Source organism: Cricetulus griseus, chromosome 2 (assembly GCF_003668045.3).
Source record: "Cricetulus griseus strain 17A/GY chromosome 2, alternate assembly CriGri-PICRH-1.0, whole genome shotgun sequence".
Lineage (NCBI taxonomy): Eukaryota > Metazoa > Chordata > Mammalia > Rodentia > Cricetidae > Cricetulus > Cricetulus griseus.
In genome coordinates this window covers 88,695,300-88,707,530 of record NC_048595.1, presented here as the reverse complement: position 1 = coordinate 88,707,530, position 12,231 = coordinate 88,695,300, and the positions used below count along the sequence as shown (strand labels likewise).

The window sequence follows — 12,231 nt, the reverse complement described above, 5'->3', positions numbered from 1 at the left end:
TTATCGGTCATTTTGGCTTTTTCATATTACACAGACTCACATCCAGGAGATACTGATGCTTGGAAGAAACTGGAAAGCAAACGACAGCAGTGAAGCCTAGCTCTGGAGCACTAGTCTGTAACAGACAAATAAGAGACCCAGAGACTGATATTGGGGTTCAAGCTTCAAGCTTATGATCAGAAAAGCAAAGCAGCTGGTCACTAGCTCTTACTCTACCTCCGAATGAAAGGCAATCCTGGATCCACAAAACCTCAGACTGTAACCTCTCCATATCATGGCTGAAGACTCCTGAGACTTCAATGTCTTCTTAACCTCAGTGTGGCTGGAGAATGAATTCCTCCCATCCTCAAAGTGGCTGGAGAATGAATGCCTGATACTGACTCCTGAAGACCTTGCTCTTATCTCTAGTGCTGGGACTAAAGGCTAGTGATCCCAGGTGTTGAGAACATCTTTGTATGAACTGTTTTTCTTTAGAATTGGATCAATCTTGTGTAGATCTGGGTGGCTTTAGACTCACAGAGATCTATCTACCTCTTAATCATGAGTCCTAGGATTAAAGGTGTGTACCACCACCTCCTAGCTTCTGGCTGCTGGCATTAAAGGTATGTATCACCACTGCCTGATGTCTATAGCTTGAGGCTAACTTTGCTCTCTGAGTCCTCAGATAAACTTTAATAAATTATAAATAATGTATCACTACTCTACACTACATAAATAATGTATCAGTGAGAGGGGTCTAAGGGAAATTTTATATCTGCCAACAATTCTTCAAAAGGGCCCACTTGATTGGATTTTCTCTTTCTCTCCTTTAATGCCATTGACCAAGGGCTGGCCAAATCCAGCCACCTCTGCTCTGCATGGTCTGGGAGTCAGAGAGGCTTTTGTACTTTTATTTTATTTTATTTTAAATTAAGTTTATGTGTATATATCTAAGTGGGTGTGTGCATGGGTGAGTGTAGGGATCCATGGAGACCAGAAGAGGGCACTGGATCCTTTAGAGCTGGAGTTGAAGGCAGTTGTGAGCCATCCAACCTGTGTGTTGGGAAACAAATTCAGGTTGTCTGAAAGAGTAGTATGTGCTTTTATCTCAAAACCATCTTTCCAGCTCCTGCTTTCCTTTTGTTTTGTTTTTAAACTTTTTGGGGACAGGCTCTTGATAACTAAGCAGCCTCGATGAGCCTGAACTTGCTGTGTAGATCAGGCTTTCCAGAGACTTCAGAGACCCACCTGTGTCTGCCTTCCATATGCTGCTGGGATTAAAGGTGTGTAACAACACACCCAGTCACATTTATATTTTAAAGATGTATTTATTTTTATGTGTTGAGTGTTTTGTCTGTATGTACTATATGCAGTATGTGTATTACATGTGTGCTTGGCACCTGCAGAGGCCAGAAGAGTACATCAGATCCCCAAGACCTGAGATCATAGACAGATTGTGAGCTGACATGTGGGTGCTGGGAATCAAACCTGGGTCCTCAGGAAGAGCAACAAGTGCTCTTAAGAGCCAAGCCATCTCTCTAACCCCTACTTTCACATTTTTGAAAAGATTTATTTATTTTTCTGTGCATTGGTATTTTACCTGCATTTATGTCTGTGTGAGGGTACCAGATCCTCTGGAACTGGAGTTACAGACAGTTGAGTTGTCATGGGGTACTGGGAATTGAACCTGGGTCCTCTGGTAGAACAGCCAGTTATCTTGACCACGGAGTCATCTCTCTAGCCCCCCACTTTTACATTTTTAAAGGTTTAAAAAAAAAAAACTCAGAAGAAGCCTGGTGGTGATGCACACCTTTAATGCCAGGACTTAGGAGGCAGAGGCAAGCAGATATCTTGAGTTTAAGGCCAGTCTGGTCTACAGAGTGAGTTCCAAGGACTAAACCCTGTCTTGAAAAACAACAAAAATACAAAACAAAACAAAAAACCCTCAGAAGAATTATGGCACATGTGAATTATACAAAATTCAGAAATCAGTGTCCATAAATAATAAAGTTTTAATCAGAGCCCAGCCGTATTTATTCACTTATGAGTTGTCTGTGGCTGTGTGGGTACCAAAACAGTGGAGTTGAATAAATATGACAAATGCCCTGTGACCCATAGTAGTTAAGATAGAGACTATTTGACGTAAATGCAGACATTTAAATCTACATTAATGCAGACAGTTTTCAATGCCTACTGGCCAGGGACTAGTTTGACTATATTCTAGTAAAAATAAGAATTTCTTGTGTTCATAGCTACTGAAATGGGGCTGACTTTGCTATGAGAGTCTCAAAAAGGAAAGCCAGGAAATACAGACAGATTCACCCAATCCAAAGTCACAGCTAAAAATTCCAAAGAGCAGAAGTACTGTGAGCTTCCAATGAGCCAAAGGTGTGAGAAGAACAAATAGTGTTGAACTCTAGGTCAGGAAGACCCACAGGTGCAGATCCATAAGGCAAAGCAGTCTCACCTAGATTATGCTCCGTTCTCCATGGCCTTCCACACGGTTTCACCATGGTGTGGTTTTCTGAGCTTCCCATCTTGCCAATTATTTTACATCATCCAACTCATATTTCTGGAAAAAGGTTAAGCTAAGTTGTAAATATTTCTGCAATCCCAGGGGTTTACAGATGATCTCAAAAACAATTGGCTGGGGGTGGGGCAGTAACTCTGTGGTAGAGCACTTGCCATGCATGCACAAAGTCCTGGCTTCAAACTCCAGAAAAAGAAAATCAAGAAAAAAAATCACCAGTTGAGGGCTGTATGAAGACCACCAGTTGTCTGCAATTCCTTACATTGGACTTATTAGGGAATGTGGGAGCTTGTTTCGTTTTGTTCTGTTATTCTAGTTGAATTCATAATTGGGAGTTGAAATTTTGGGCCTAAAAAGCTTGTGGGTTAGCTATGGACTTCTGACCATGAACCATCTACAATCTATAACAAGATCATCAAGGGCCTCGAATGCCAGACCAGGGAGTGCACATTCCATTCTGTCAGCACAGATACCACCAAGAAGATAACAGGGATTTGCTAGAAAAATGGAGTTCTGACTCTAGCAACTTCTTTATTAACAATGACTGTGCTTTTCTGTAGTTTGAATGCCAACTCTGGGACCCCTGGTATTGTCATTTCCAGGGATAACAGGCAGGGCTGATGCAATTCTAGCAAACATCAGTCTCTAAACACAGATGTGCCTCTGTCAGATGCGTGTCCTTAAGGAGTTCACGGTTTTTATGGCTGAGCAGTGTTGATTTCCCTGGTCATTCCCTATCCTTCTGAAGACTCGTGGAGTAACTGTGCCAAGATTTCCCGATCTCATCAGCCTTAACACCTGTGCCATCGATGGGTCAAACAGGAGGAGGGTCAGCTTTGTGAGGACCAATGGGTCTCAGGGAAGCCAGGGTCTGTCACCAGAGAACCCCAGAAATGGCTCCCTGCTACTTCATGTAATACTCTCAGAGCCCCAGGAGCGATGGGTAATTTATTTTGCATCAGCTGAAGGCCATTTGTGACCCCCTCATTGAAATGCTGTGAGGGAATTATGGTCAGGCACAATGGGGGAAGAGGACTATTTTCAACTAGAATGTCTGAGAGAGGTATAAAAGGAAAAGCAGTGACACAGGTGTCAGTCATTGCCCCATGGCCTTAGGAACCTGAGGCAATTAGGAATGAGACTCTTGAATCCTTCTAGAGCAGTTTGTTAACTTTCTTTACATTTTCAAGCAAGGGAAGAAATGTAAGAAAGAAATGGCTGAACCTCCAGTCAGTTAACATATTGTAATGCCTTGGCCATGCAAGACAAGACATCTTCCCACTGACAGTGCTGAGATCTGTCCTTTACTGGCCAGGCCATCTTCCTACAACCTAATCTATATGTCTCCTTTTATTTTTTCATTAGAAAAAGGAGGTCGCCTACCCAATAGCCATTTCCTTTCCCTTTTCTTTCCTTATGAACAAAGCCATCCTCCTGTGGTAGAGACTACATAGGGAGGATGTTAAAGTTTTTAAGTTCTGCAGCTAAAGCAAAGTGGGGCGCTCTGTGCCTATAAGATCTGAGAGGCTTGCAGGATTTCCCATGAAAGACCACAAGGGAGGTGTGTGCAAGCGTAAATCCTAGCGCATACATGGGGCCCTTCCTGTCACCAGCTCAAACTTGGACCCATCATCCCTTCAAATGTCAAAGCAACCTGGACACCAAGGGTGGGACAACTTTGCTCAAAGAAAGTGGTGTCTACTGGAAAACAGGGTCTGTGCAGCACTGGGTCTGGTTTATAAGAAAACTGGCTAGGAGGTACAGGCCTAGAATGCAGGAACTTGGGAGGTGGGGGAGGGGGACCAGAGAGTCAAGACCAGTTTCTAAAGCTTCCTCAGTACAAAGCAAGCCTGGGCAAAGAATCAGCACTACTGACAGCAGATAAGTTCCTGTCTCCTTTCAGACTTCTGGATGGTTCCTGAGAACACGTGAGACACTTTACACCCAAAAGCAGATGGGGGTAAAGTGTAACATGACTGAACTGCTACATCACCCTGGAACTTCCTGCCTGCAGACTGCTTGCTATGTGAGAAAAATTAACGCTGTTGTTTAGATGACTTCTGGTCACATAATTGACCAGAAATAATTAGGAAAACTATCCTACTAGATATAGATATAGATATAGATATAGATATAGATATAGATATAGATATAGATATAGATATAGATATAGATATAGATATAGATATAGATATATAGATATAGATATAGAGTCTATATTAGAGGATGTTTCAGTATTATTACTTCTAAGAAACCATCCAGCTCTTGTAGCATGAAAATATAGCCATTTCTTTCTGTTTATGGATTCTGTGGGTTTGAAAAGAGCACACTAACATCGAATTGTGCACATATAATGTCTACACCCTTAACAAGATGAAAAAGGTTACGGGTGACTCCGTCACCAAGAGCTGGAATACTTGAAGGTCTTTGTTCAGGTAAGTCTGAGAGGTCGGCTCTCACCATGGCTAGGACACCTACATAGAATTCTCCATATGGCTTCTTGAAAGTCCTCACAGCATGGTGGCTGAGGTCTAAGCATGAACCTCTGAACAAAACCATGGAGAAGCCATATTGCCTTCTGTAACCTACTATTGAACATCACCAAGCTAACTTCTATATTTGCAAACCCACCCATACTCAAGAAGGACTGCAGACCCCCAGTATAAGAAGTGCCAGGTAGGAAATGGACAGAGAGTGGGAGGTGTTTTTGCAGCCAGCTTTGGAACCAGTATCTTTATACATGCTCACTTTGAGGAAGAAATGAGAGCATTGCGTAAAGTGCCCACATTCATAGTCTCTAGTCCTTTCTCACCCTTACCTGAGCGAGGTCATTCATGCGTGTGTCCTGGGAACCTCCTCTACACCACACTTACTTTCCGATATGCCTATTTCCTTGGCACTCTCATTTTAAATACAAAGTAAAGCCTCACAACAACAATTTGTCAAGAACTAAATCATTAACAGGCTCTCACTAAATCTGAGGTAAATGGAAAATCTCAGATGTGTTCCTGTCTTGCCAGGACAGGCTTCTTTTAACCTAAGGGAGAGAATGGCTTTTGTTTTTGTTCTGAAGAAAAAAATTTTTTTAAATCTTTATAACAATACAGTCTTTCAAGATATTTTTGAATCCAAATTTTTCTTTTTTAAAAGATTTATTTATGTATTTTAATTATTCATTCATTTTATGTGTATGGCTGTTTTGTCTCCATACCAGAAAAGGGCATCAGATTCCATGTTACAGATGGTTGTGAGCTGCCATGTAGGTGCTGGGAATGAACTCAGAACCTCTGGGAGAGCAGCCAGTGCTCAACTACTGAGACCCAATTCCAAAATTTTCCATCAGAGACTTTCTCTTCAGCCAGGAACTAGACCAAGGGTCTCATTTCCTTGGCCAAAATCTTAATGACTGAATCCTGAGAGAGATGGCTTCCTTCCTTCCTTCCTTCCTTCCTTCCTTCCTTCCTTCCTTCTTTCCTCTCTCCCTCCCTCCCTCCCTTTCTTTCTTTAGAAAACACTTAGTACTATAGGACCCATGCAAATGAAAAACGCCTCTCTGTATCTTCATGTAAGTGCAGATAAAACGTTGATGAGGCTCAGCTTGCCAGATTTCCGTCACTAAAATAAAATGCCTGGAGTAATCAATGTATAAAGAGAGATGATGTACTTTGGCTTACAGGTTTGGAGGTCCCAGCCCATGATTAACTGGTGCTGTTCCTTTGGGGGCCTCGGGTGAGGATGACCAATAGTGATTGCTGGAGGGGTGTGGTCAAGCCAAGCAGTTTTCCTGATAGCTGACCAATAAAAGATAGAAAGGGGGTAGGGTCCAAAGCCCTTCAAATACACACCTCTGTGGTCTCAGCCAACTCTTCTAAACTTGCTCTTAATGGTCCCCTTAACAGCACCTCCCTGGGGGATCCACCACCATAATGGACACTGAGCACCCTGTGAAGATCAAAACTATAGGAGGATCATTCCCAAACTCACACTCCGTAGAGTTGCCTGGATATTTACTCGTTGCCAGAGAATTGGTAATCAACACACTTTTGGTGGAATGGTGCCACTATTAGTTCATTAAACAGCATGGCCCAAGCATGTAGATTTTACTAACCCTTGCCAAGACAACACACCTGGATTTATTTTAGACATAAACAGAATCTCATAGAGTCTGAAAATGCCTTCAAGTTCATGTATCCATTTGGCCCACACAATGACCCCTGCTATACTGGGCACAGAATCAGGAACTGGGGTATGGGAGAGCAAGACCTCATCTTTGGAGAGCTTGGTGTGAGTGGAAAGAGAAGAATCCAGGGCAGTCAGAGCACCTTTTTTCCCTACCTGCCTCTCTCTTCTAGAGATATAGAGAGAGATTCTAAGGCATGCTTCTCAATTTGTGCACTGAAAAGTCTGGGATGATTTTAAAGCTCTGTAGGAGCCCCTGGAATTAAGGGGTTAGGCAAAAAAGAGAGGAGAACTCCAGGCTAATTTTCCTAGATGTTACTGGGACAGTCCTTTATATTTTTAGCTCTAGATTTTTAATACAAGATATTCAAAAACAACAACAATCTACTAACACCACTTTAAAAACAACTGCTTAGGGAAGACATTTGCATTTAGAAAAATGAAGTAGACTGATGATCCCAAATTCTTTCTAATATTTATAACTGAAACACTAGAATTTATATGTAAAACAAATATAAGAACATTCTGAAAGAGATGAAAACAGTATAGTTAAGAACTTCTGGACTGCCAGGAATGGCATGTGGTGTGTTCCTGGAGTTTTACATATCCCAGATTTGGAGCTGAAAAAACTGTCAATCCAGACATGCACTGAAGAAGCAGCCAGAGCCAGACATCTAGACAAAGAACCTGGAAAGGAGAGCCCTACAAGAACTTTCAGACAGTAAGCACTGTGCTCCAGGCAACCCCATAGAGAACCCACATACCACCTTCAATCCCATACACCACCTCAACCCCACACACCACCTCCAAGCCCACACACCACCTCCAGGCCCTCACACCACCTCAACCCCACACACACCTCCAGGCCCTCACACCACCTCAACCCCACACACCACCTCCAGCCCCACACACCACCTCCAGGCCCTCACATCACCTCCAGGCCCCACACACCACCTCCAGGCCCTCACATCACCTCCAGCCCCACACACCACCTCCAGCCCCACACACCACCTCCAGCCCCACACACCACCTCCAGGCCCTCACATCACCTCCAGGCCCCACACGCCACCTCCAGGCCCTCACATCACCTCCAGGCCCTCACACCACCTCAACCCCACACACCACCTCCAAGCCCACACACTACCTTTAGCTCACACACCAGCAAAGGCATAGACTTCCACTCCAAGTATTATAGTTTTAAAATTGAAATCAAATAGCAGTTCAAGTAACTTAAAGAAAAACAACAAGAAGAGTACAGAAAAATAAACCAAAAAAGCTGTTTAAGAATTATTTTTATGTAAAATATTTCACAAAATATATTTTGATCATATCCTTTCCCCTCTCCCAACTCCTCCCATATTTTTTCCACTTCTGTAACCGCCCAACTTCATGTTCTTTCACAGTCTTGCTCAAAAAAAAAAAAAAAAGCAAAACAAACTTTAAAAAATAGTAAGACAAACAAAACAAAAAACATAAATCCCACTATGTGTCAGCTAGCTGACTGTCCTGGATGTGGTTGATACATGCAATGACACTCCACTGGAGAAAAGTGGTTTTTCTTTTCTCATCAGGTATCAGTTGCAAATAGCTTATTGGTTACTGGTGGGATTTTGTGTCCACTTCCCCTTGTCACTGTGGGGATTTTGAACAGATAGGGTTTGAACCTGGGCAGGTGTTGTGCCTGCTGTCACAGTCTCTGTAAAACCAAAAAATAAAATCCACAGGCACTCTTACCGTATCAACAGTTATACCAATGATAAATGATCTAAGTTTAGCAATTAAAATGCAGGAATGGTTTGGCTTGATTAAATAACATGACCCAATTACATGCTGCTTCAAAGAAACTCACTTCAAGTATAACAGGCAAGTGGAAAGCAAAAGGAGAGAAATATTAATCCAAGAAAAGCAGGAGATGATGTATTAATATTAAAGTAGATTTCGGGACAAAGGAAACTTTCAGAGACAGAATGGGGCACTATTTTATGGTAAAACAGTCAGTTTGCCAAGAAGACCACAACACTAAATTCATGAATAAAAACAAAAGAAAAAGAGGTAAAATAAAGACTAAAGAGGAGAAGTAGGGAGAGGGAAAGGGAGAGAACACAAACTTTAAAATATGTGAATTAAAGTCAGACAGAGGTGGCACACACCTTTAATTCCAACTCTCAGGAGGCAGAGGAAAGTGGATCTTTCTGAGTTCAAGGCCAGCCTGGTCTACAGAGTGAGTTCCAGGACAGCCAGGGTTACATCGAGAAACCCTGTCTCAACACACACCCCCCCCCCACAAACAAAAAATGAAAATGGACTCACGAAGACACAATTATATTTGAAACTTCAATGGCCCTATTCCAACAATTAATAGAACAATTAGATGGAAAAAATCAGTAAGTTTAAAGAATAACAACCAAATAAATAAATAAATAAACATCAGAATCAACACATACCCACATGTGTACTCTTTCTCTCTCTCTCTCTCTCTCTCTCTCTCTCTCTCTCTCTCTCTCTCACACACACACACACACACACACACACACACACACACACACACACTCACACAGCATTAACTGACAGAATCTACCAAAAGACAGTGCATAAGATTCCAAAGGTCCATGCAATATATTTCAAAATAGACTACATCCTGGGCTATAAAATAACCTAGACAAATTTAGAATGATTGAAATGATATGAACTGTAACCACAATAGAATCAAGCTATAAATGAATAACTGAAAGACAACTGTAAAAATCTCCAAACACATGAAACTAAACAAATATCTCTAAGTTATTCATAGGCTGATTAAAAAGTCTAAGGGGAAATGAATGAGAATAAAAACACAGTATTTCAAAATCTCTGACCCAACACCAGCCACTCTGAGAGGGAACTTTATAACATCACCTGCTCAAGCTAGGAAAGAGGACGGATGGATGACAAGGCAGCTCCCACATCTAAGCTTTCCTATCAAGGGAAAAAGGAGCAAAATCAAAACAAAACGAGCTGGAGAGATGGATCAGCTAACAGTGGGTAGTTCTCGCCCTGGACCTGAGCTTGTCTCCCAACACCCATGGCAGGCAGCTCACAGCTGTCTGTAACTCCAACTCCAGGGGCACTAGGATTCATGTGCATATCATCTCCATACACACAATTAAAATAATAAAATAAATACCCTTTAAAAAACAGAAGAAAGTAAATTGAGAAAAATAGGAACCAAACAATTAAAAACAAAAACAGTAATGAAGAAGTAATGTATCAAAGATGCTCTCATGAAAAAAAAAATCATCCAATTGACAAACCTCTGACAACACTAAAAATAAAAAAGACAAATTGTCAATACCAGGATTAAACATTACAATAACTGAAATGACAATATGGTGATGTTAAAAATAGCTTCATATACCATGATATGATCTTGCAAATACACTGCATGTGTGAAAGTCATGTACCTCTACAGAATGACCACCGAGAAATACTTTGGATGATGTTATAACTATTAGAGACATTGAAGTCATAGTCTTAATCAAAAATGAAATTTTCCAACCTGGATAGTTTTCTGGAACATTCTAACAAGTATATAAAGAAAACCATCGTCAATCTTACATGATCTTTTTCAGAAAACAGATGAAGGGATTCCCCTCCAATCAGGGTATGAAGTTCTGCCCTGATACCCACAATCAGACAAAGCTTTTATATAAAAGAGAGTCCTTCTGAATACAGCTGACAAAGTCCTCAACAAAACATTGGCAAATAGAATTCATATATGAACATATAGATTATATAGAAATATATGAAATAAAATATATTAAAAGAATTGTGTGCAAAGAGCAAGTAGATTTATTCCAAGAAATACAAGACTTGCTCAGTATTTGCTCATTCAATACAGTGGATCACTTGAAAAGGTTAAAGAAAATTCATGAAACAAGAAGGTGTTTTACAAAATCCAACATTGATTCCTGACTTAAAAGGTAAAATGTGAGGAGTGCCGCCAGGAAGGTTGTTGAGCAAGGGTGTGTACCAGCTTCCCTGCATCTTGAGCTGTGTCCGCTGCGCTGGAGTTGAGTATGCCGGCTAGTCCCATTAGGAGACCAATGGAAGAGAAATCAAGGAATATTTTGGTAACCTGGGAATTGGCACTGGGAAAGTAGTGTTAGAAAGGGCTTTCAGTTACCACGGGCCCTTAAGAACAGTATGGATTGCCAGAAATCCTCTGGAATTTGCCTTTGTGGAATCAGAAGATCCCAGGGATGCAGAAGATTGGATGGGTAGGTGATTTGTGGTTCTCCACTAAGTATTGAACTCTCAACAGGCATGCCCCAGAGATCTCATTTTGATAGGCAACTGCCCAACATCACTTTGATCCTAATGATAAAGTGTGGTGAAAAGGGACATTATGCTTATGACTGTTATCTCTATAGCCCTCGAAGAAGAAAGAAGAAGCAGGGCACGATGTAGCTTTCATACCCCATACAGAGGTCCTGACACTCACACAGCAGGAGTCCAGGAAGGGGGTCAACATCACCACCTCCTCCACATTCAAGGACTGTGTCTCCTTGTAGATCCCAAGGTCAGCTTCTCTCAGAGGACCTAGAAAAAGACTGAATCCCCACTCAAGGTCTAGATCAAGATCCAGGTCTATTTCACAACCAAGAAGCAACTGATCAAAATTCAGATCTGTATCACCTAAAACAAGCCATTCCCTATCAGCAAGACCACAACTTTGCATAGTTACAAGTCCTGAAAGACCCAACTGACGGTCTCAAGTTCACCCTTTAGAGAAAAGTTGTTTTGTTTAAACTATTGTAAGGGATTTGTTAAGTCTGTACAATGTAACCTAGGAAGGATCTTCAACCATGTAAGAAAAATGGATCTGGACTATTACTCTGTGCAACTCAGAGCAGTAAAATACTGTTTTTGTTGAATGTATTAATGTCTTATGGCCTGAAAATGTGGGTTTTCATTTGGCACATTTAAATGAAATGTTTCTAACTAGAAAAAAAGGGCAATATGTGATAGACACACAATAGAATATTAATCAGCTGAAAAAGTACAATTACATAATTCACAGTAAATTGATAATTGGGACTGGAGATCATCATACTAAGTACTATCAGTCGGACTCCAAGAGACACATATCACATGTACCAAGCCTTTTCTTTTCAAGCTATCATCCAGCTCCCAAATCATAACACGGAGACCTCTTATTCATTATGAATACTCCTTATGAATATTCCTTATTTTATGCTGGCTTCTTGCTAGCTCTTATAATTCAAACTATTTCTCTTCATCTATGTTTTGCCCGAGGCTTTTTACCTTTCTTTCCTTCTATATGTCTTCCATCTAGCTAGCTGGTAGTTACCTGGCTGACCCCAGGTGTGTCTCTCTCTTTCTCCCTCATTCTCTTCTCCCACTCTTTTCCCTCTTCTCCCTCTTTTAGCTAGACTTCTCCTATTTATTCTGTCTGCCTGCCAGCCCTGCCTATCTCTCTCCTGCATAGGTACTGCTGTTCTGCTCTTTATTAGACCAACCAGGCAGGCAAGATGAAACAAATA

General features: G+C 41.3%; 1 pseudogene; it reads left to right on the top strand.

The window, feature by feature from the left end:
- The window catches only part of LOC113834425, a 35,369-nt pseudogene extending 23,936 nt beyond the window's left edge, over positions 1–11,433 (top strand).
- The last annotated feature ends 798 nt before the right edge of the window (positions 11,434–12,231 follow it).